Here is a 26,022-nt window from a genome sequence, read left to right on the forward strand (position 1 = left end):
AGTACTTTCAAACAAACAAACAAACTATCCTTGAACAAGAAGGAATATATTCCTGTATTAGTCTCTTTAACTCATTAAAAGATTCAAGCCTTTGTGGAAGACAAGTCCATCAAAAGCCTAAAATTTTATAATGCTGTTTGAGATGCAGACTCACTTCAAGATGCCAGAGGTCAGAAAACAGGAACAAAAGGATTGAAAAAGGCCATGGAGGCCACTAAATCCAGTCTCCTGCAGTAATAAGCAACAGCTGACCCAAGGAGTACCCCAAATAAACTTAAAAAATGTTCATCTACAGCTACAAGGAATAATACCCAAACACCAAGAATACTCCAACATGCTACAGAAAGAAACAAGGGAAAGACAAGGGTATGGCCAACATCCTGATGCAGAAATGCCAGGAAAATTAGTTAATATACACTTACAAGATCTTACAAAAAAAGACCATGACTCAGACTACTGGGGGACAGGGAAAACCAACAACCCCTCTCCAAAAAAAAAAAAAAATCTATTCTTTGTTAGTTTAATTTAATAAAATAAAACCTTTCTGACCACAAATTTGTTGATCATTTTGATGCTAAGATGAAGAGCAAGGGCCTCTAGCCAGAAACCTCAAAGTTTCTAGTGCACCTCAGCCAAGATACTGGCCTTACCTGTGACCACTGTACTGAAGAGTGACCAGCAAAGACTCAAAGAAAATGACCATAAACAATCCTAACTTTTCCCATTTCTGGTTAATGAATAAAGAGGGGTGCACCAATAACGATTTATCTGACCGATACTGGTGGCCAATTATGAACTAACCATATCAGCCAATACCGATCCAATAGCCACCACAAAGCTTGAAAAGCAGCTCCTGGCTGGTAAGTTGGGGGGGGAGGGGGGCAGGGAAGAAGGGGCATGGGCACAGATCAAGGCCCCTACGATGAGAGAGAGAGAGTGGGGCACAGGAGAGAGCCGGGGTGGCTCATCCAGGGGATGTGGAGGGTGGCCCCGCTGCTGCTCATACTCCCAGGAGAGTCATGGAGGGCATGTGCCTCCAGGATGGGTATGGGATGAGGGTGGGCTGCCCGCTGCAGGCTCAGGGCTCCATCAACCTCTTCCCAGCAGGGAGCTGGGCTGGGCTGGGGTTGCACAAGCAGCAGCACAGGGGTGAGGGGGATACAGGGTGGCTATGGCAAATTTTGGAGTAGACATAACCACCCTGTAGCACACCCCCCCCCCACCCCACCCCGGGCTGCTGCTGTCAGTTCTGCCCCCCACCTCCCCCAAGAGCAACCCCAGCCCAGCCTAGCTCCCCCCACCCCACCCCACAACGAAGAGGTCAGTACAGCCCCTAGCTATGCATCTGCTGTGGCTGCACACACATACACATGGTGTTTATCAGTGACATTATTGGCTACACAGGCCAAAAAATACAAAGAGCCGATTGTCAATAATGTCAGTTTTCCTTCTTTTGGTGCCGATCCAACATGGACCAATATATCAGTGCACCTCTATTAATAAACAGTTCTAAATCAGATTAAAATTTTACCAAAAAAGTTTTGCTTTTGAGAATTCAAGCTTTAGACCTGCCTTCAGGATGTGGTGTTAGGAGACCCCAATCTTTCACTGATCTATCTAATCCACAGATCTTCAGCAGCCTCTCTCCAGAAAAGCCTACCTTTTAAAGCACAGAAATTGTAAGAATTTCAAATTTGACAAAGAAATCCAGAGATGAATGAGACTCTCCACCACACTAACAAGTAAACTAGTTGTCTAGGTAGATGTTGCTTATCAGTAGTACAGATGATCAACACCAACAACCAGTTGTCTTGAAGAGGTAGGTTTCTGCATTTACCTTGTATTTTCAACTACACAAAATGTCAAGAAGCTTAAAATAAACCCATCAGGAAACCTTATCTGTAGAGGTACAATGGATTTCTCCATCTAGGCTAGCAATCAATTCAGATTTCTTATGCCCCCCTTCCACCAGTATAAGTGAAAGGCATAGATGATTCATGGTGCTGATACATGTGAACTGCTTCCAGTACCTGTTGGATGATGTCAAGTGAAACTCAAATGTGCTTAAAAAGCTTTTACACTTCTGCACTGTACAGATACAACACATCTCATATGAACCTCAATTTAACTCAGAGGGATTGGATGTTGTAAGGTTACCATATTTCCAGTTTAAAAGAGGGGAGACATGGGGGGAGGGGGGGAAAATATGATTGTGAGGGGGAAGTCTGATATGCCCATGCCCTACCCCTCCCTCCCAAGCCATAGCCCCCCTGCTAGTGCCTCTCACTCCTGACCAACAGCCCCCTGCTCCCCCCAGCCCTGCTGTGCATGCAGCAGCCCGCTGCCCCCCACAAAGAGCATCCCCACCGCTTCCCCCCCGCTAGAGGGATGGACACACTTGCACTCGTGACCCTGACTTTACCTGCCTGCAGCTGCTGCGGCTTGTAATGCCCCTCCCCCATGCCCCCCAGCCCCAAGGGCCTTGCTGGGACAAGCCAGGAAGTGCTGGGAAAAAACCTGGATGCCGAGTGGAGGCAGAGCAAAATCCTGGACATTTGTTGATACTTAAACAAAACAAAACAAAACAAAACAAAACAAAAAACAAAAGCCACCCAGACAGAGATCAGAGGATCCAAAAAGAGACTGTGTCTTGAAAAGCCTAGACGTATGGTAACCCTAGGATGTTGGGGTGTACAGGGATCCAACTGCAGGACTGTAACTTTGAAGCTAGTCAATACACTGGGCAAGTTAGGCCAAGAGTTTAAAGAAATTTAACACAAGCATTATACAAGATCTTGAAATGAGCAGTACACAATACAACAAGAGCAAAAAAAGTCCTCTATATGCTTACAATCACAATTCTTTTCTTATCACAGGGGTGTAACAACCATAAAGTAACACTGGCATTTGAAATAAAAGATCAAATGGTAAAAGATGAATTCAGTTTTAGTAGTCCACTATAAAAGGATTTTAAAGTGTATGAATTAATCTGCCTCCATCCTTTGATAACACAGCTGAAAGTGCTATTGATAGACTCACAGCTTTACCTAAATAACATATTTAGAAACAAGCCTGCCCACTCAACATTACTCCTTCTTCTATGACTGAAAGCTAGAAGAATTGTTGCTTTCATACGTTAGCTGTTTATATAAATTATGGGTAAGACTGACTGAACAGCAGCTGAAGGTTTTTTTACCTTTTTTACTGGAAATGTTGCGGGGGTTTTTCCCCCTACTAGTTGTAGTTTTAGTTTTTGCGTTTTACTTAAATTGGACAATGAAACCAATAACTGGTTCCACTTGAATCACAGTCAAATCTTCAGTCATTTTACTTGCAGGTTATGGAAAAAAAAAAAAAAAACAACCTCAAATATTTCTAGCAGGAAGTTTAAATATCCATGTGTGTTTTTCTTCTGGATTTATGCTAGCTAATTCAACCTATTTTTCAAAAGCCTGCTGCAAAAAAATCTGCAAGCTTTCTGGGTACCTCTAATAAAAGGCAAGAAGGGAAGATGACCAGTGAAGCTATGGTTTTCAGATTTAATATCAGCTGCTAGCACACAGAACCATATTGCTAGATTGTAACATTCTGGTTAATATTATACCTTTATTAAAGAGCTTTTCACAAATATGGTCAGCTAGGATACTATCAGCCAAGCCAACTTAATGATGTCAGAAAAAAAAAAAAAAAGTGTTGATAAAAATGACTGCTTCTTAGGTTTGTAGCAACTCTGCACTTTACCTACCTAGTGTTAGCAGCCACTGAAGTAGGCCGAGCATTACGTATTCATATTCAGCTAGCACAAAACCATTTCTGCCATTTTCTCATTGCATAAGAAAGCCTTGGATTTCTTGACCCCAGATACCATAAAGTGGACTGTGCGTTGATTCTGCCCTTATCCCCTCAATTAAAAAAAGTGTACACAGTGGACAGGATTGGGGGAGACATGGGGGGTGGGAAGGGCTTGTTCGGGATTTTTCTTCCCCCCAGTAATACACATATGGTCATTCCTAATGAATAAGGATGCAATAAAAAGTTCAACTGTTTTGCCAGTTAACAGAGATACAGTAATGCTCTTGGCTATGCTGTTAAAACAGTACTTACAGGTGTGCCTTTCAAAATGCTGAAGATATATTTTTGATAGAAAGACAGCCTCTATTTACATCTCTCATTAGATCCCAGGCATTCAGGGATTCTTGCCTTGCATCTTTGCACAATGCAGAGTGGAGGCATTGTAAAAGTAAGTACTTGCATTAAAACAAAAATGGTAAAGTAAATATTGAGTAAAATCCATATAAATGAATATGGACTGTACAGTAGGGTGCAGGATATTAATATATTCTGTACATACCCATTTAGCTATAAAATACTAAACAAGTTCATATTTATAGAAACAGACAAGGAAGTTTGAGGTAAACAAAAAGTGTATCTTAAAAAAAAATAAATCATGAAAGAAAAGAAGTAAAACCCCTCCAATTTAGAACCCCAACCAGGCAAAATGTCAACTTGCTAGATTTTGTACCCCAGGGACTATACAGTTTTTCTGAATGCTCTTATCACCTCCCTTAAAACACCAATTACATGTTAAAGACAAAGCAAATGAATATATTAACCCAATACTGTCCCCTTCTAATTTAGGGGGATAGTATTCAAAAGAAAAATCAAAGCACAAACAAAAGAGATGAATTTTAAAAACCCCAACTCTCAGAGTGGCATAATAAAATTTATTACAGGAACAAAAAGAGAAAGAAAGAAAATCAGGGCTGGAAAGTTTTAAGTACACGTGTTTCTAAAAGGAATAATCTATCAAACCACAGGAGGTGACTAGAACTGCCATCATCTTTGCTGTTAACACAAAGGAATGTGTTGAAGGGGGAGGGAAAGGGGGGGGGGGAAAAAAAGCAGAAAAAGAAAAAAAAAAAGCAATGGCTACCAGACTCCACAGGGATTCCTACAGGGGGAGGAAAAAAGAGATCATTCAAAACAACACATGTTAATTTTTAAATAAAATTAACAGATGTAACAATGTTAACCATGACATTACTTGAATTAATGTATTAAGCCTCCTAATCATGTCAAGTACTTTCTTACAAAAGAACTCTGTATATTGTAAAGTGGATTACTATGCAGAAACACTGGGAATACAAATCTTAATTTTTGGCACAAAATTAGCATTCTAAGGAAAAACATTTGCTTTCATAATTAATTCAAAATACTGTTTCACAACCTATAGTAAGTGAGCTAAATTCAATTTAAGAATGAAGATGTGCGGTAACTACAGGTTGAGCTACATATAAATCACTGGAGTTTCTACAGCCAAGACCTACAGAATAAGGTTCAGTGAAGGCAGAAAACAAAGTAAAATGTTTACAGCATACGGCAGAGCCAGTTCTCAGTTCTTAGCGACCTAAGAATTAAAGTGTTAAAATTGTAGCTAAATATTTTAATGTCTCTCAAGTACATTATACATGACAGTTGAATAGAATTTAGTATTTCACAATACAGATACAGTGAGAGTCAGACAAATGCATAATGCTTCTTCTAGATTCAATATACAGATTCAGCAATCCCCTTTCAAAAGATTAAATTTTAAATTTAACCTAATCAGATCCTCAGTGTTCTTTTTTTGTCTGCCTCACGGGTACATGCTCACCTCTTCCCCACCCACAAATCTTGCAAACGTATTTAGAAATGTAACAGCTGTACAGGAATAAACAAAGCCTCCTTTGGCTCAACCAGGTATTTAAAAGGCACCCATAAACGATTTAAGCTTTCATTAAAACCTTTCCTTAAATCCCATGCTCCCGTCGGCAGATTAATTTTTACTATTCATGAATTTTGCATTCTGGTCACCGTTCGCTTTGAATCAGATTCACGTACACGGAACGTACCATTAAAAACAGCTTCCAAAACATGCAGATGAGGTTCTTGGGGGGGGGGGGAAATAAACCGGCTATCTTTTCTTAAAACCAACTCCAAAATTTTATATTAGACCTCTTCAGAAATATCTCGCTCCCCATACAAAGTCCTCTTCGCGTGGCAAGCGAAATATTTCTGAAGTCCAAAGGCTTCTTCATTCTGACTGAAAAAAACAAAACAGCTTTCCACATTTTACGCAGCGAGACAGCAACACAAGGCAACGTAACAGCAAAGCCTGCGAGGACGGTTCTCCGGAGCTAATTTTAACGTGAGCACGGCGAACCAGAAAACGGATTCGGCCAGCTGGCTCGACTCGTCCCGAGACCTACGGCAACTCGGCAGGCACGTTACAAAAAGACAAAACAGGGTGCCTGTTATTTATTCTGACTCTCAGATCGAGCTGCTCTTCCTAACGCGACCTCACGTGCTGTTCATACTACTCTGGTTTTGAAACGAGTGTTTATTGGATGCCTTCGGACGGGATAAAAGCGGTTTCGTTTTTAGAATGAAGTCGGCGGATAGATGCAACGCTACAAAAGGGTCGCGTGTCTCCACCAGCACCCCCCCCCCCAATTCACACACACACACACACACACACACACACACACTAAAGATGGAGCCAGGTCAAGTTGGGACGAGCCGTCCCTGCTGACAGGACCTTCTTTCCACCCGCACACGCTCATGTCGGTGACACGAGACCCCTTCCCCGCGGACTGGAAGCGCTGGGGACCACAACCACAACCAGCCACTGACAAGGACCTGCTGGGGGGAAAGGGGGGTCTATGGGGCTGATCCGGGTCAAAAGGCGGCGCCCCGCAGCCGACCACCCCAGCCCAGCCTAGGACCCGGAGCTGCCTCCCCACCTTGGCAACCCCGGCTCCCGCAGCCCATCCGCACGCGGCGCCCCCGCCCGAGGGCTTCCGGGAGGGGCGGTTGGCCGTGACCGTTACCCGCTCCCCGCCGCTACCTGCCCCGCCGGCCCAGGCCGCCTCCCAGCGCATCTGCCCGGCGCTTCTCAATGGCAATGGAACAAAACACGGGCGGCTCCGCCCCCCGGCAGGGCCCGCGGCCTCCCATTGGCCGCCCCGCCGCCCGCTGACCTCTCACCCGCGTTGCCATAGGGCGCCCGGGAGCGCTCGCCCCGCCCACAGGCAGCTCCCAATGGGGACGCAGACGCCTCCGCGACGGTCCTTTCCGGACTCGGCTTCCCACCGGGCACCGCGGTCACCCGGCGCTGCGTTTCATTGGCCAGTGACTGCGCCGGCGTGCTGGGTCAAAGCGGAAGGAACGCTAGCAAAGGGATGCGGGGTGCCCCGTGCGAGGCGGTGACGTCACCGCGTGCCCGGATGAAGCCGCCAGAGGGCGCGCGCCCGGCTCAGGAAGCGAACCCGGCGCGTGCGCACTAGCGGCCGTTCGAGCTCATTGCGCATGCGCCCCAGAGCCACGTGTGGCTCTCCACCTAAAGTCTGCAATGGCTTTGAGCGTGCAGTTCCCTCTTGCCAGGCCTGTAGCATCCCGGATCTGAGTCCAGTCTCAGTGCTGGGTGCCCCCTGGGAGGCACATTACAGCTACTCCAGTGGACAGCTGCATACATGAGATTCAACATTTACTATTTATCTTAATGAACGCCCTATCATTTCTCTCTCCTGGGTGACTCTTCACACTCCCCTGGAGATTTCTCTCTAATTCCTGGAGACCCCGGGGCAATCCTGGAGGGCTGGCGGCCCTGCCCTTACAAGACTGGTTCACAGACAAGAAACCAGAGCTTGATCAAACAGCCCTTTCCCCCGGCAAGGTGCAGGGCCACGCCGCGCCACGCGGCCTCGCTGCCCTCTGCTCGGCTATCCCTGCTGCCGGGAGCTTTGCAAAGGTCCGCGGGGAGCCGAGCGCTCCCAGTACGGAGCGGGGCTGCTGGTCCCGTCTCTCCGAAGGGAGGATGGCACAATCGGGCTTCGTGCCCCGTTCCTCGAGGGAGCCTCCTCCTGGAGCTGCTGAAAAGCTGTCACCAGTTGGTTACAGTGGAGAAGCAACGGGTGACAGGACTGCACGCTTTCAGGGCAGGACTGTCATTAGACAGCTGCAACATTTACTATCACGAGCCTCCAAACTCAGCTGAGTAAATTCTTAGAAGCCAAACCACTAGCGCTGGCGGCTGTCCTGGCTGTACAATACCTCCACTGAGGCCCTTCTAGTAGATGAGTGCATTTCACCGTCCGCATAGATCTGCGCTTCAAGGCTTCCCTAGATAAGTAAGATAACACAGCATTCCCTCCCCCTCATCTCTTCCTATATGGATTGAACTCATACTGTAAGTGCCTGATGCAGCAGAAGGCGGGGTTGGAGGCGGGCTACAAGCTAGCAGACCCCAGTCCAGGGGTCAATTCATCATTAAATTATATACCCCCAACATAAAGTTGCTGGTTTTCCACACTTCTAAATACATATTAGCATATGCATCAATCAGAGTTCTGTTTTCCCCTAACTCTGTTCAGAATTCACTTTATTATGGTTCTCTTTCCCATGCAAACCCTATTGAACACAGTTGAAAATGATACCCCATATTTTTAATTCCTCTTTGTTTTCAAGCTCAGTCTTGCCAGGATATTTTCCCAAACCTATCACTATCACTTACTATACAAACCTACACAGTGGAATAGATCACCTAATTTAACACAACATCTGAACTGCCTCTTAAGACACTAGTTTACTACTACATATTTTCTTTAAACTGTTACCAACAATCTGGAATTTGTTCTCACAAGTTTCAATGTTGCTTCTTGTTGTAATCATCTTGCTTCTAGTTTCATTGTATTTTTTAGCACATAGAAATTAATATTCCAGCTGCTTTTAGGATCCCATCCATGTCCTTGTTTGGCAGCAACAGGGCCACATCCTGCAGCCAATTTTATACGCACAATTCCCCACTGAAAACAACTTATTCCTGGGCCACTCCACTGCTAACCTTCTTCCACACTTAGAATTGGCCATTAGTCATACATGTAATCAGTTTTCAAATCCATGGTACAATTTTATCTTTCATGCCATAGTAACAAAGTTCCTTTAATAGCCTTGTGATAAAGTTTCTAATCAAATTACAACCTTGGGTTCCACTTTTCCTTCTGAACTATTCTAACACATCTGAGATGCAGCTGATCCCTAGTGAAGTCACACTGATTTGTACATATATTATTTCATGTACTACACGCTGAGCAGTAATTACAACCAGGACTCAATCCATGTGCACATATACTGGCTTCCTGGGATCTCAGCCAAACTCTTCCTGCAACCAAAGGTCCTTCCTCCAGGTTTCATATAGGTCAGTGCAACTGAAGAAAAAACTTGGTAGTAAGGATTATATTTTTCAACTATAATCCTGGTATTGGCTCACCAGTCTATATTTCTCAGACCTCTAGTCTCCTTCCCTCTAACTCAAGTCATTTCCTTCTCTCATTTCCTTTTTTCACATCCTCCGACTATGTCTGCATCTTTCACAGTCACAGGTGAGGAGGGCTGTCAGGCTATTTCGCATTACCCCTGATGGATCTGCCCTCCTGTAATCGAAAAGCAGAGGAAGATCTGAGACCCAGTTAGGTCATGGCACTTGGCCCAATTCTTCTGATCACCTACTGTGTTTGATGTGAGGCACAGACAAGTGGACATGCTGCACAGAAGCTGTACAAATAGCACTCTCACAGCTCTCGCACTGGCTGTTGTCCCAAAATCTATAGTGCCAGTTAAGAGAGGGAGATCAAGAAGCATGTCCCCACATTGAAACAGGACAGGTGGCAACTAACAAGTGGCATCAGGAAATCGGCCATATACCTTCCTCTTCTCCAACCAAAGTAAAGATCTGGCAAGGATCCAAATTATAATTTAGGTCTTGATAAGTGTGGACCAAAGCTCCCCTATGACAGGGTTCAATAGCCATTGGCTAGCACTTCTGATTACAAATACATCACCACATGTTTAAGTGGTTGGTGTCTGTTCATTCAACTATGTTTCTCCAGCAAGAGCCATCTGTTTCCAACAAAGCAGCGAGACATGAATGCAGACAGGTTTCCTAAATGAAAAGGCTTTTAAAAACTTAAGAGATAGTCAGGCAAAGTCTATGAATACAATAAATCACAGACCAAAATAGAGACATAATGAAACAGACAGAATGACACTCCCAAGAAAGATCCAAGGCACTCTTGAGAAATAGTGCATATGATTGCATGTTGTGGATTATATTATAAACCAAACTACAGGACTCAGCACGGGTATATTTGTGAATCAAACGGCATCTTGTACATGTTAAAAATAAATTCAACTTTTGTGGCTAGATTTTCTTTTGGCCTCCACCCATAGGTAGGAATACTAGGAGGCCGCAAAGCTTCTATTATAACCCTGCTCAAGCTACCTGGCTCCTGTGTTCAGTTGCACAGGAGGAAGCAGATGCTGCTCCCACCTCAATAAAAGCCCTGGCTTTGCCTCCTGCTCCAACATGCCAGTCAGCAGAGCTGAGTTATCACTGGTGTGTCTGAAAGCAATTTGCAACCAGCAGCAAACAGTTACCCCTTGGAGGAAGAAGGGAGCCATGGAAATCTAGCCTTCTCTACTCTCCCCCCCTTTTTTTTAATTATCCTCTGATTTTCACATGGAATTTAATCTTGCCTTTACACAACAAAAGCAGTGAAGTGAATGAAACCCCAGATTTGTCCAAAAGTGCATGATTACATTTCAGCTGTCCTGATTTCATGAACTGTTTTGGATCAGTCAGAAAAGTCATCATGCAGTAATTGGACATTAAAGTTTGCATGCATTAGTTTAACTAATCCAAAAGCAGCTGGGACATATACATGCGCTGTTCCATAAAATGCTTGTGTCTCACGAGCTGTGCGAAAAATACAGGTAAAGAGACCTGGAATTCTGCTAACAAGTCTCACTTCCGTTACATGAAACTACGGTATTCCTCTTTCTGTAGTAATCATTATGAGCCATTCATCTGCTCTCCAATAAAATAGTTATGATGCAAGTGGGCCTTTTCCAAAGGCAGGTGAAATTTATGAAGCCCTGTCAGAAAGACTGCAGATCCAATAAAACCCTAGACGAGCCTGCCTGCATTGGGGTCAGTTTGCAATTCTCTTAGGAGACAAACAGGCAATCTGGATTTCATCTCCTGGAGTCTTCATGCTATTGGGTGAAGAAACTGAATTGACGTTACAGTCCCAGATGGAGCTGGATTCTTGCAATAGCCTTGTGTTCCAGGGAGAGGCTGGTGTGGCCCAGTTTAGCATAGCCAGCCTTTTGCACTTCCCTGTTCATCTGCACATTTCAGTTCTGGTTCACAGAGGAAGTCCTGGCATGAGTTGTGGTTCTCAGTTGGGGGATTCTAATGTTAGCTTAGCTCAGACTGTGCAAACAAATTACTTGTTTATAACATGATTTTTGCCCAAGTTTGTTTCTTGGGAGGGGAGGGGGGGGTTGCAGCAAGGAGATGAAGCAACTAGAACACGAAATAAAATGAACTGGAAGTTGAGAAACAAGATATTTCTCAGTATCGCAAAGCAAAAAAAGAAAAGGCAACAATTTAGTCTTGAAACAGTAAAATAAAGTAATTGCACTAATCAAATCTCTGGAGTCTTTTATACCGACAGATCTTAGTTAGAGTCATTTTGATCCTACAAAATTTCAAAGAAGCAAAAAATACGCTTATTACAGCAAGATCAGCTCTTAGAGATTGTGGAAGGATACCTCACCATCCCAAGTGTCCCTACCAGTTAGGCATGGCATAGCTGACTTTTGCCCTCATCTAAACTTCCTGATCTTCATCACTCGCTTCTTAGTCCAGCCTTGTGGTCATCTACCTCTTCTGCATCTCAGTCCTTCATCCAAGTTGGCTTCAGTCCCACCCCCTCCAGGACACCAATTAGCCATGAAATTCAGGTAAGCAAAATAAAGCTCCAACAGCTATTGTTCCACATCTAGGCCCCTCATTAAAACCAAAGGACCCAGAGTTTTCCCCAGAGTCCCACAGAAACAGTTGCACTCCAGAAAGATCCTTACTATCAAAAATCTAAATTTATGCCTGCCCCAGCCTTCAGTTTCTAGTCTCTCCTGGGAAACCCCTATAGAAATTCTCTGGAGTTTCTATACCTCCAAGTTCCTTGGTTTGGGGTTTTTTTGGTCTTTTTTTTTTTTTGCCAAATAGCAGCCCACAGGACTGTTTCCTCACCCTTGCCCCTTTTCCCAGGATCCTCATCTGAACTATAACACTTCCTACCAACAAAATTCTCTACCTTGGTACGTTTTTGATCCCACTTCCAAGGAAAAGCTATAGCCCCTGCATAGCAACCCAGCTAAAGCAATTATGTGCCTCCGGGTGCATCCATAATAACTAAGGGAGATCTCCCACTCCCTGTAATGCTTTTTCTGCCAGTCTAGGGTTTATACATACTGTCACAAGGTGCCTTTGGCAACTTGTGAGGGGAACATTTGACATGGACCACTAGTAAATAATGAATTTGGCCATAGGTATTCAGGACACGCTATTCCCAAAGCAGCACTCTTGACATTTCTCCCCAGTCTCTGAGATTAAATGTAATAAAAATACTTATGTATGTGGAAACTGCATCTTAATTCAGTTAAGTTTATCTAATTTACCTACTAGCCACTGCACTGGCCAGCAATGCCTGTTTCCATCTCCCACCTGTTCCCTTTTCCTCAAGCACCTTTGTGCTTTCTCCCAGACCAAGCCTCACATTTGGGAGGGACTCCCCAGGCACCTCTGCAAAGCTACCTCCTTTTACCCCTTCACATCCCTCCTTAAAACTTCCCTTTACTTTAAGCCCCACAAACAACAACCTGAAAAAGTTTAGGCCGCTAGCGTGCTGAGACCTGCGCCACTGCTGATCACACCGATTAATACCGTGTCAGCTTCCTTTCATTCTCAGTGTGGTCACCTGTTGTTTCTTGTCCCATGTTGGGCAGGGGCTGTCATTTTGGTTTGTGCTTGTATAGCTTCTAGCACAACGGGTCCTGGACCATGACTAAGATTCCTAGACACTAAAGCATAGTAATAATAGGCAACCATTGATCCTTGGATCATACTGTACACAGAAAAGGTCTACAACCATCTCACCAAGACCTTTGACATGTACACATAGACAAGAGTATGGAGGAGTGGAGGCTGCCCAAGACCTACCAACTAGGGTGTGCAAAACGGGCCATATTTGATTTGGATTCGGCCCAAATCAGGGACAGTGACTCGATTAATTGATTCAGATCACAGTCCCCGATTCGATTTGGATGAATCCGAATCTGAAGATTCGATGCTGATTCGGAGACTCAGCGATTCAGCCATAGACACAGCTTTAAAAGTTTTTTCTACATACCTCGAGGTACCAGGCGCAGCTCATGAATGCTGCGATGCTGGGGCGGATGGAGCATCCCACAAGAGCACAGGGGAGCCCCCCCACATGCTCGGTGACGAACCTGGAAGTGGTCCAGAAGTACTTCCAGTCCACTTCTGGATCTGCCTGGGAGCACACTGGGGGGCCCCCTTGTGCTCCCCACAGCTCGGCAATTGGCTGCAGAGGGACCCCGGGTATCTCCCCCAGACCCAGGAGGCACCAGTTGCTGAGCTGGGGGGGGAGTGGGGGCCCCCCGACGTGCTCCCCGGCAGACCCAGAAGTGGACTGAAAGTGCTTCTGGTCCACTTCTGGGTCTGCTGCTGGGTGCGCTGGGGACCCCCCCATGCTCCTGTGGGATGCTCCATGCACCCCAGCATCGCAACATTCATGAGCCGCCTGGTACCTTGAGGTACGTGGAAAAAACATTTAAAGGTGCGTCTATGGCCGAATCTCTGAATCTTTCCAAATCTCTCCGAATCGGTTCGAAGGGTTCTGATTCAATTCGGAGAGATTGAAGGGTCTCCTGATTCAATTTGGATTTGGAGATTCAGCCACCAAATGGGGCCAAATCTCCACCAAATCGAATCAGGGACCAAAGCTTTGCACAGCCCTACTACCAACCCCCATTAGACCACTGAGACCGAGTTCAAAGGCCAGACCATGCCCAGACATTCAGTGCCTCGATGATTATAGCTTTTGCCAAAGAGCAACAGATAAGAACTGCTGCTGACTGCCTAACACCTCAGTGGCAGTGTGTTTGTTTCTGTCGGGGTGATGTCCCTTAGTCTTTCTCCAACCAAGAAGTGCCCACAAGGCAGTGTGGAGTAGGGTTTTGAGGCACCCTATATTTGCCTTACTCCAGAGGTTGCAACACTGTGATATTTTATAGGAGCTATCCTGCCACAAGTAGCTCCACTACGTTGCCACCAGGCCCTCCAGTTGGATGCTGTTTATGGTTATACCCAGGACCATAAAGTAAAGTAATACAAATAAATAATAATAATAATAGTAATAATCAATGAAGGCAAGAAAGTGGAAATAAATGCCTGCTTACTACAAAGATGCAAATCAGAATGTTTCGCATGCAAAACAACTCTGCAAACATCCCTGGGCAAATATTTAATAAGAACCAGCATAGCTGTTCTTTGTTTGAGGAGCGAGAGTTGCAATTTCTGAAAGTATATTTTTGGTTCCAGTTCATTACAAACTTTGCAAACATGAAAATGTTGATCTAGAGCAAGAAAAAAAAATCTTTTAGCAACAAACTGAGAATATGGCAGCTCTGCTGTTTACTTTATAAGCAGGGCATTTTTTATACTCATTATACATGCTTGCATATATCATACATTCAAACTATAAAGCAAACCTCACAACAGCAGCGTGGAGCTCTGCCTGTCTGCTTTTCATGGTTACTGGTCTCATACAAATTAAAAGCACATTAGCTTTTCTGAAAATAAATCTGACTGAAGTTCAACCACTTCTCTTTGGAGCCTTAGTTTGCAGATAGCAAAGGCATTCCACTGGCTAAGCCACTTGAGTGAATTTCCTGATTTTGCTTGGTCGCTTAATTTCCTGTTGGGCTCACATTTTGCCTAATTCAAGACAAAAAGACCCCTATAAATGGGATGAATGATTGAAATTGCAGAGCTGGACATAGTAATTTGATTGCTGTTCAGTATGCGCCTGTCTGAAAAGAGGTAGAGTTTCAGAGAAGTACATATAAGTGACTCCAAAAATTTCCTTAATTCAGCATGTTTCCTTTATTGCATTCCAGTCCTGTGCATCCAAATATATTAAATTAAATGCATTTCTACTACTTTTTTACCTAAAGATTTTAATTAGTGTCAAACATAACTGTCTTTCAAGTTCTGGCATCAGCCTCAAGTCTTTAAAAATTAGTATGAAAATAAGAAAACAGGAAGTCTTTAGTGAGTAATGTGCTCAAAATATTAAGGCGTACTGCTCAATGCATTTCAAGTAGATCTGCATTATTTGCATAATTTTTACCATTGATATCTCCACATTCATTTTTTTTTAATCATGGGAGTGATAGTATGGGAAAGTAATGTTTTATTAAAAACACGGAGAGATGAATATGGACATATGCAGTTTGCATAATTTATACTATGAACCTGTTTTTTCTACCTACCCTATCACCAAGGTTTCTAAGTACTGCACAAAATTATTGATCTTTAAAAGTGCCAGGAACAAAAATGTGTTTGTGTGTATGTTACTCCCTACCAAAAGAATATGACTCTGACTATATAAGGTTTTTGTGTAGGTCAAATATGTGGAAGGCTTTATCAAAAAAAAGACAAGTTTTGTCCCCTAAGGGAGATGCTGCCAGTCTTGGACTCAGTCCAATGTTTCCTGACAACGTGCATCTGTAAATGCTCTGTTCCCAGAGCTTGACATAAGAACCTAGGTCTCACAGCCCCATTTTTAGGGAACCTGGCTGCTTAAGGATAGAGCAGGGGTGGGCAATTATTTCAGCTGGAGGGTCACTTAATGAGTTTGGGTGAGCTTTCAAGGGCCACCATGGTAGCCCCATCCCTTGACAGGTGCCCCACCCCCAGGTTGCCCGCTTGGGACTAGAAGTCCTGCGCTAGCCCATGACTTTTGTCACTGGAAGTCCTTACCCTTGCCCCCAGAAGTCCTCCTTTTGGGAAGTGGGTTGCTATCTTGGAACTGGAAATAAACCAAATCATATACTAAAAGTCAAACTTCTACTATAACATATTTTAGTTTTGTTTCAAAAAATATTCTTGTCCTGATTTATGTGCATTTGCATATTACGTATAGAGGCAATTGCATGATAGCTCAAAATAAAGTCTGACTCTTGTATAGTGTGTGGGTGGTATGTGGTGAGTGTGTGGGTGGGTTTGGGGTTTGTGGGGGGTGTGGGTGCATGTGTGTGGCTGTGTGTGGGATGCATGGCACTGTGCGTACAGGGGTGTGGGGGGGGTAGAGAGGTGGGATGGGGAGGGTGTGGTTGTGTGGGGGGGGTGCAGTTTGTGGGAGGGTATAGATGTGGGGGGGGGGTATGTGGGTTCACCCCAAGCATGTCCCCACCACGGTGCACAGTCCCTGCTGCCAGCAGTGGTAGCAGCAGGTGGCGGCCCTCGGGGTGCTCATGGCACACACAGGTGGAGCCCCCTTGCGGTGAGTGGCTCCTGTGGAGTCACGGGAGCTGTATATGGTGGCAGGGAGTGGGGCCAGGCTGGCCCAGTTCCATCATGCAGGGCTTCCCAAGGCTCACATGCAGCTCCTAGGACTTGGCCACAGCCATGTGCTACCAAGGGGTAGCCCTGCACAATGGAACCAGCATCCTGGCCCTGCTCCGTACCCCACATGCAGCTCCTGGGACTGGGCGGGGAAGCAGGGAGTGGGGTTGAGCCAGCCTGGCTCCATCACACAGAGCTCCCCACCGCTCCCAGCAGAGTCCCAAGAGCTGCATATGGTGGCAGGGAGTGGGGAGGCCTGTTGACTCCATCGCATGGGGCTCCCCCTGGTGATGCATGAGTCCCAGGAGCTGCACGTGAGCTGCAGGGAGCCCGATGCAATGGAAGTGGGCCATCCCAGACCCCACGCTCCTGCTGACCCTGGCCCCATGCTCTGTGCTCCTGCCCAGCTGTAGCTTCTCCCAGTTCACCACTGCTTCCCTTCCTGCTGCACAGAGTGCTGCAGCAGTGACAGGAGGAGGTGCTGCTGGAGGCCAGAGGAGCAGAGCAGTTCCCCGGCTGGCTTCAGCAGCAGCAGCAGCAGCCTCACCCAGAAGCTGTGTGCTGGCCAGGACTGGGGCCGAGGGCCGGGGCACCCCCACAGGTGAGGGTGGGACACAGTGCATCGCCCTGGTAGGAGTGGGCAAGACTTTGATACAATTAATTGGTGGGCACCCGCACATGAACCAAATTAAATTACCTGTTGGGCTGGATTTGGATTTTGCCTGGCTCTGGGCTAGAGCCTTTCAGCACCAGGACTTGGAACTCTGCACCTGGGTGGATCCAGGGGGGTGCAGTGGTGCAGTTGCACTCTGCTTTCAGTCCTGCTCCCCCCAAACTTTAAAGCAAACTGACTGGGAAAGGCAGCATCATTTCTATTCAGGCAGCACTGAGAAAATCAATTGACTTTGTGGCTCGTTATCTTCTCCCTAATTCCCATTAATCTCTCTCTGCTCCACAGGTGTTAGCAGCCTTCTATCCTTTTTAATGGTCTTGATGTTTCACTGTTCAAACCATCCTTTCTTCTGCAAGTTTGCTGTCTGGTTGCTATTCCTGATAATGTCTTTTTTCTGTTTCATAATCCTGAAGGCTGTTTTTAGTTCTAGCTAAACACATTCACGCAGGTGCGTTAATATTAACTCAGGTGAAGAAGTATTAACTCAGGTGTACTTCACAGACTATACCGTACTGGAAGCACTGTCAAAACACTCAAGAAGACTAGATTTTGTTTTATGAATCTGAATAAGAGATGTACATTTAACTATAATGACTACAGAACTAATGATACAACATCTTTTGACTATTTTTGCCAGGTTTGTTGTGGATTTAAAAAAAAATGTATATATACTCTAACAAATTAGTGCACATTCCAATAGTTATAGTTGTTTTTGCTTTGATCTTAAACTGAATAATATAGTTATTTAGCTCCCTAGCTTATCAGTAAATTAGCAAGGCCCTAGGTTATTAGTAAAGCTTCTAGTTTCTCTTAAATTGGAGAAAAATATCTGTTGTGTTATAAGACAATGTGCCACATTTTCTGAAGCCCCATTTTCAAAATCCTAGATCTGCCCATGATGCTCCACATGAAGGATGGGATTGAAACTAATCCAAAAAAACTAAGCCCGTGACATTCAGTTGGAAGAACTATTACAGTAATTAAGTTTCCTTGCAGCTAAGATCTTGTGAGGATGGATGCTAAGTTACTAGCATGGGAGGACAATGCACATGATAATATATAATGTTAGGATGGCAATGTCAGCTAATGCCTGTCCACATGCTTCTGAACAGAAACCTGAGTTGAAGGTTTATACCGGTAAAGAGAGTATCATACTACTTTTTCAACTCTCTTGACAAACCAGCACCTGAGTGCTTAATAAATATTACCCTCATATAATGTCATCTTCTAGTGGCAGGTTTGTATTTAGCTATACATCTTGTACATAGTTAAGAGCACTGTCACTGTTTAGTTATTTTTAGAGGAACCAAGAACCAAGCCAATCAAAGCAGCAGCAGATACCCAAGTACAGCATTTAAGAAGTTAATAGGAGGTTTTCTATTTAGAGTACTATCTTCTGGCTCTGAGGGATGGATCCTATTCAGTAAGCCTTTTTTTTCTCACTAATTTCCATGGGCCAGACCCTGTGAGCTGTACGTTGAGAAACTCAATGTTTAAAATTACTTAACTAGGACCAAATTTGTTACTAGAGTTACTTCAGTTGGCCCAGGCTTTTGTATCCCGTCGAAGTCTTGAAAAATCTGTTTCCCATAGTGAAGGCTTTAACATTATTGATCGTTAAAGTACTCTGCTAGGCAATCCCCACAGTAATAAACCCAAAGCACTAGCTTTCTTCATGGCCATAGACATTCATCCAGATGTAAATGCTGTGCTACTCTCCCTGTCTATTCTTGGCAGCAGGGAGAGAGCAAAGTTAGAAAGAGAACACGATTCAACATCCTGTCTACTCAGAAGAGGTAAGCACACATGGGGAGGATCAAACAGGCATGAACGTTTCTCAAACCACACAGACAGGGTAGATCTAATGTCAGGCCTTAAATTGCACTCTGTATAGCAGGGTCTTTAAAGGGTACACGTATTTAATGTAAATAGGACAAATATAGTATAAGTCATGTTGGTGTTCATACATTTTTTTTTAATATAACAAATAGCAGCTCTGTTCACAGCTGGATTAAATTAAACCCATTGTATCCACATAATTGAAGGGGGATTACAGAAGAGGTGGACACTGAGTTGCAAATACCAAGCACAGACAGAATGAGAACTGCAAATTAGATTTAATATCTGATCCCACATCCAACACAAAGGCAACAACAGATCAAACTCTTTATCTTCATCAGAAAGGACAAAGATGTAGATAGGGGAAGCTTCTTTGCAATTGTTTTTTTTTTTAATTGTTATCGGAATTTGGAGCCTCAGAAATGCCTTGGGTTTCCTTTGAGCGAATTAGTCAGGACCAGCAAGATGTTGAACTGCTGTAACAAAGGTCTCTGGCCTTAGACTACAAAGGATCAGACAGCAGTTGAGATATTTAACCCAAGGTTACACCAAACAAAAGCTCTGACTGTTGCTTTCCACCTGTTATCTTGGGGAATCAGTATAATTCCCATCCCCCTGCAACCCCTCAACAAGTAAGGCTAGGCATCTCCAAGATACCTTCCATGAGCAAAAATGAAATGAAATGTTATCAACACAGTTAGGAAAAACAAAGACATCAAGAATGGATCTTCAGTTTGCCTAATTCATGGGTACAGTGGAGTCTGACACAATAAAAGTCCAGAGGTTGGTATTTGTTGTCATCTGACTTCGGAGAATGCCACTTTGATATGGTGTAACATTAAAGGGAACACCGAGTACACTTTGCAGACCCGGTGTACAACTGCTGTGCTCTCTGACCCTTGGCAGACATTACACTTTAGACACTATGGCGCGTCCAGATGTACATGGAAGTTTGGTTCCCTGGAGACAACTAGTGGCCGCGCACCTTGTACCACTGCTAGTTGTCCCCAGGGAATGCCTGTGCCACGTGTGCTCTGGTGCATGGCTAGTTACCCAGGGTGGGGTAGAGGATGCCCCCCCTTACCCCCTTACCTGGGGGCCTCCCAGGGCTGTAGCAGCAGCAATCCTGCCTTGCAGAGCCTGTCCAGCAGTGGAGTGTGTCCCCAGCTTTGTTGCTGCTTTTTTCTCCCGCGTGGGTTTTTTGAGCCCTGTATACCTGGTGGTCAAAAACCCCCTCCGTGCTGCTCCCTTGCAGTGTGGAGAAGAACTGAATGTGCAGTATGTAGCGTCACAGACGTGTCTGCGGTGCCACATACCGCACAGCCACACTCATCTGAATGTGGCCTATTAGACCATTAATCACATCTCAAGTAATAATCCTGCCACATGTTCATGGAATTAATGGCACCACAAAAAGGTATGATATGATATTATACACAAGAAACGTATAATCTGATTGTGGGCGGTTTCCATCATGCATTAAACTGAACATGTGGTAGAGTTAGGACCACGCAGGGGTCTCCAAGTATCCCTCATGCGGTCCTGGCTAACAATCAGTTGATTGTTGGCAGGATCAGGAATGCACGGGACTTCAACCAGCTCCAGTGTGGTCCCTGGCAGCCAACAATCAGCTGATTGTCAGGCACCCAGCTTTCAGCTTGCCAGCTGGGGGAGCATGGAATCGGCATGCGTGATCCTGGGTTTCCCAATCCCAAAATTGCGCCTCCTGCCATGCAACTGTTAAAATTTGGGAATCAGATCCTGTCTCGCCTTTAAATGAATTAATGTCTGCCAGAGGCCTCTGGTTACAAGTAACAACACATTTCCAAACCAGCCTTGTGATACTCCGTTCACTTCCTGGTCAGGATGAGCAAAGTGTCATTCTTCTTTCCATTAACATAATGGCAAAGGATAAGCAACTAAACAGGTAAATTATCACAGCCCCTGTACACAAATGAAGCCCAGAGAGTCAGATAGTTAAAACCATACGATTCAAAAGCAACCTAGTCTACAGTTCTCATGCACTCCAACTTCCATAATAGATGGTGCTAATAAAAACCATGCATTATACATATGCCTGCATGCATGTGTGGGTTGTGGATATTGCTAACCTGTGGCTATTGCCATCAATAATTCAGGGGAGGCTGAAATGCACTGAAACCACGCAGATCTCATCCTAATTTGCTTGTATTCTGGAAACACAGACCAGCTTTTGAGAGTTGAGCGTGGAAATCCTACTAAGAAAATAGCGTTCTAACAATCTGTGGTCACCCATGCACCATCGTCATCAGCTAACTACATGTATGTGGCACGGGAACAGAACTCAACCTGCCTCTCTGATAAACACAGGACCAGCTGAATGGGCAATTTCCACCTTTCATTTTGTACAGGGAACAGGGAAAAAGCAGCAGATGAAAAAGTCAGTTATTTCTCCCAAAGAGGCAGCATTTTCCAGACCAGGCCAGTCCATTATAGTATGAACCAACATTTTCATAGATACATTCCTAAAATCATGCCCATATTAGGATGCCTAAATAAAAGTGGCCAACTTTTCAATTCAAAACCTAGGGCCCTCCTTCTGCAACTTGATCTGTGCAGGATCCTCACTGATGGGTGGCCTGCCTGTGCATGTCCAGTTACAGGTCCAGGGCCTAAATATAGGTATAAGCAGCTAATTGTTGCTTCAAAATTTGGAGAGAGTTCCCAGTGAGGCTCAGCTGCAAAAAGGTGCTGTGCCTTGGCATGGGCATGTGACTGATGGATTATTTACTTGGCACTGAACTATGGAAAGCTGGGAAAATGCTATAATCCTTTGTGTATGGATTCAGGGGTTAGCCAGAATGCTTTAAGTTTCTTCTGGCCTACAACTGGTTAGGCATCATGCAACCAGGGCGTTTCATGGGAAAGTTTGCTTTTTGTTGGTTACGAGTTGCAGCTTGCGTGGTTTTTCCTATCACTAAGAACATCTCTTCTTTTCAAGAGACAGATGCTGGAAGTTTTTGCAAGCTGCAAAAACACGCGGACCCCGAAGTTATAGTGAAACTCTTCCTTGAGAAAATAAAACCAACTTAGGGCCAAATGCCCACCCCTGCTCAATTTGCCAAATCACCTTCGTACACCAATTCCCTGCCAACAGCTCACCTCCACAAGGGAGGTAAGAACATTTTAAAAATGAAACCACCAGGTTACATCCTCCTGGGAGTTTCCCAGCATATGCCATCTGCCCCTTTTATCAGCTATTTGGGGCATGGCTTTCTGTTTTGCTTCCTATCTAGGGCCCACCATGTTTTCAGTGTATCATAGTGATAACCTATAAAAAACCCTGTCCCCTTTGCAGCCAGGATTGAAATACCTATTGATTTCAGCCAGATCAATATTTGCTTCCTAGCAAACAATTGCACTGACACTAATTTGGGGCTGCTTATTGCATGTTTTCCTATGATCTGAATCAGTTTTATTGTCATTCCTGTAATTTCAGGTCTTACACACAACGTGGAAGGCAGCCAAGATTTTACGAGAGTTTTGAAAGTTTCTGATTGTTCTGCAATGCCACCTGCTGACTAGAACAGGATAGGAGTTCATGCATTAAAAGGACTTTCACATGGCACTGCATTCAACTTTACTGCTATCCGTATTAGTGTAATCGTTAGACGTATTTCACTTGAACTTTGATTTAGAGAGCCCAAGGACAAATCTATGTAACAAAGGCATGACTGTAAGACATGGCATACATTAATTATCTGATTTTATAGTGCTTCAGTGGATATAGCATCTCAACTATAAAATATAATGAGGAAGTTATTAAAAGAGTCTTGGCAATCAAAATAAAAATGTATTGGTTGTAAAGTGGTGCATCCTCTTGAGCAAAGGGTAGGCTACTGATCCAAACTTTAAGTGGCTGTATACCAGTATTATGGTGTACAGTAATTTAGTACTCAAGGTACGAGGAAAATGTAGGAGATGACTCTACTTGCACAGTGAAGCTCTGATCTCATGCTCTTTGAAATCCATTGCAAAACTCCCCATAGACTTCAAAGCTGAAACCTCATGCCCTGAGCAAGGGTCGTATATGCAGTAAAGAGGTCCAAAGCAGAAAACTGGTTTTGAATCCTCTTCCAATTTGCAGAGCCTGGGGAAGTTTAGGCCCACCTTTGGTAAAGAAAACTGCGCCTCTTAACTCATCCAGAGAGGTCGCGGCATTTGGGGGCACACAGGCCCCAGCGCCAGAGAGGGCGCAGAGACAGGGCTGCGGAGAGCCCAGAGAGGACAAGGGGGCCAAATCACAGCAAGGCCTAGACCAGACCGGACAACGTCAATGCCATCTGCAAGGCTTGGGGCATGGTAAAGGGGTGGTTGGAGCCACGCATATAGCTCATGAGGCTGAGAGATTCAGGAACCATCCACCATAATGTGGTATGCCAAGGGGTCTATGAAGCACAGGGTTCACTAAGATCTAGCCAGACCTTGTCTAAACCCAAAGATCAAGGGCAGCCTCCCCATATCAATTATACCAACAAGACGTGGCAGGAGAGATAGAGGGTGCCTGTAGGGCAAGACTGGCACAGTTAAGGAGCCTAGGGGTAACACAGTCACTCCAAGGGACCCCACCTTGCTACAAATGCCTTAGCTGCTAACAGCCATAGTGAAAAGCCTCACAGGCAGGATGATCCACCTCCACGGGCTAGGTATGTATCTCCTACCTCAGATAAATCAACAGATGGAAGAGATCAGCTGTAGACTGCACAGAGCAGAAGGCAGGAGTCTGGCACTAGAGGAAAGCTGTCCACGTGACAGCCCATGGGTTACATGTGGTGCAGGGGCCTCTGCAGCTGTATGTAGGAGATCCCAGGGGGTCTGTGCAAGTGACCCACTTGGTCTGAGGCCCTGGCTACAATGAAGTTGGACAGCCCTGCCCTAGGGAACAGCAACTATATGATCACTCCATTCATGAGGAAGAGGAGGCAGGTGGTAATGGTCAGGGAGTTTCTCCTGAAGAGACCTGAGACACCCATCGGTTATCCTAGGAGGTGTGCTACATGCCTTGAGCCTAAATTCAGGGCATGAATTCGGGGCATTCAGGGTATTGCTAAAAAATTAATTTGGCTCCTGGACTGCTAGCCGTACATACTCCTCCACATGGGCACTGACTTCCAGGAATGACCTGCACCCGATCAGAGGAGACTGCAGCGCTCTGGATAGCAGGATAAAAAACCTTGGGCCCAGGTAGCACTCTCATTGACCCTCCCTATAAAAAACAATGCCCAGGCTTTGCAAGGTGGAAGGGAATTTGCTGACAGTGGCCATGACTAAATGAGATGCATGGCAGGAAGTGTGAAGCAATGCTACTGCACAGTAGTAACGAGCCACTGTGTGCTCAGCATCACCTAAAAACCATTTGGCAACACTACTGTGTGCAGTAACCCTGTGTGCAGTCATTTAGTACTTGTATAAACACTACACTGCCTGTATAAACACGTACTAAATGACTGAAGTAATGATTGTGCAGTCAGTGTCTCGTGTAGATACCATCACTGTTATGGTTTGGGCCTCTTCTTACTGCATTTGCAAGCCTTGCCCACAAGAGAAAAAGGAAGTGGATAGTTTTCTTCAAGCAGGTAACAAGAACATTTCTAAAGTAGAAACAAGTAATAATGGTGGTTTTCTCCGATATGTGTTGGGATGGGGGGGAAGTATTGTAAACCATAAAATGTCCAGCAAGCTTTCAACATGGTTAGAGGATAATGTTCTGTTTCAGAAAGTTGAAAAAACAACTAGGACGTGCTTCTAGTCAATGGGGATGAACTGGCCTTGAATGTGAAAGTGGTCAGCCACTTTTGGGAGAAAATGATCACAACATGGTAGGATTCATGATTTTAAGGAAAGAAAGGCATCAGAAAAATTAAAACAAGGACACTTATGGGGGAGCAGCTCTCCTCCTATCCCATATAGAGTAGATCTGAGACCAACTGGAACTTATCCATATATGGGTTTATTAGGGAAAGAACAGGGTGGAATATAACACATGGGGGACAAGGGGACCTTGGGAGATGATCATAACCCCCTCTGGGCACCCAAGACAAAAGGGTCACAAAAGCTAATCTCGGTAATGGGTAAGAATCTGTAGTTTTGTTTAAACTAGACTTGATACAACACTGTTTGTGGATGATTTCTTGTTCCACAATTTCCCATTCAAGTTGGTTTTGATGCCTAAGAACAGCTACCCTGAAGCTAGTGATGGAGGGTCCAAGGAGGTTAAAATGCTCTGCCACAGGCTTTTTGTCTTTCTGGAGCCGATGTTATACGAGGCATGTAAAGAAAAATTGAAGGAACTAGGCGTGTTTATTCAGGACAAAAGAAAGGAGATTAAGGGGGAAAGAATAGCAGTTTTCAAATATCTGAAAAGCTGCCATGAAGAATATGGAGATGCATTGTTTTCCCTTTCCCCAGAACAGTTTGCAGCAATGAGTTTAAATTATAGCCCAGCAGATTTAGGTCAAAACTCAGGAAAAATTTCTTAACTGTAAGAACCATAGGACAAATTAAACAAGCTGCCTGGAAAAATTGTGGAGTCTCCATCACTGGAGTTTTCAAGAGGCTACACAAGTAGTTCAAAACACACCAGGGATTATATGTACTCTTCATTTGCGTGTGGATCACCAGCACAAAACCTATGCAGCACTGAAGTCCTCTTAGCATCTTAAATGGTGCCTAGTCTTTATGGTAACTTTCTACACAGGGCTGGATTTAACAGGAGCACACATCTAAGTAGGAAATTGTGCATAGAGCCCAATTAGACATCCAACTCTCTGCTTTATGTGCACAAATCCCAAGCACTAATGCAAATTCTCAGTTGTATGCTCAGATTGGTTCATAATGTTACCTTCTCATCTGAAACTTTTTTCTTTAGCGCAGGGGCTGAAAACCTTTTTTGAGGCTGTGGGCTAGAATGACCTAGCTCAGGTAAGAGGCAGGCCGG

General features: G+C 44.7%; 1 protein-coding gene across 5 annotated transcripts in view; it reads right to left on the minus strand.

Annotated features, from left to right (window-relative positions):
* Positions 1–26,022, minus strand: part of FAM53A (family with sequence similarity 53 member A) — a 111,461-nt gene that overhangs the window by 85,382 nt on the left and 57 nt on the right. For 2 of the 5 annotated variants that reach the window (XM_014607743.3, XM_014607739.3), the window contains exon 1: positions 6,887–6,958. The exons of 1 other annotated variant lie outside the window; for it this stretch is intronic. The gene's annotated coding sequence lies outside the window, so the exon portion shown is untranslated. Of the gene's footprint in view, positions 1–6,782; positions 6,959–26,022 lie in introns of those variants that run through there. 2 more of the 5 variants (XM_059721477.1, XM_019478613.2) reach the window with 2 other exon arrangements.

Source organism: Alligator mississippiensis, chromosome 2 (genome assembly GCF_030867095.1).
Source record: "Alligator mississippiensis isolate rAllMis1 chromosome 2, rAllMis1, whole genome shotgun sequence".
Lineage (NCBI taxonomy): Eukaryota > Metazoa > Chordata > Crocodylia > Alligatoridae > Alligator > Alligator mississippiensis.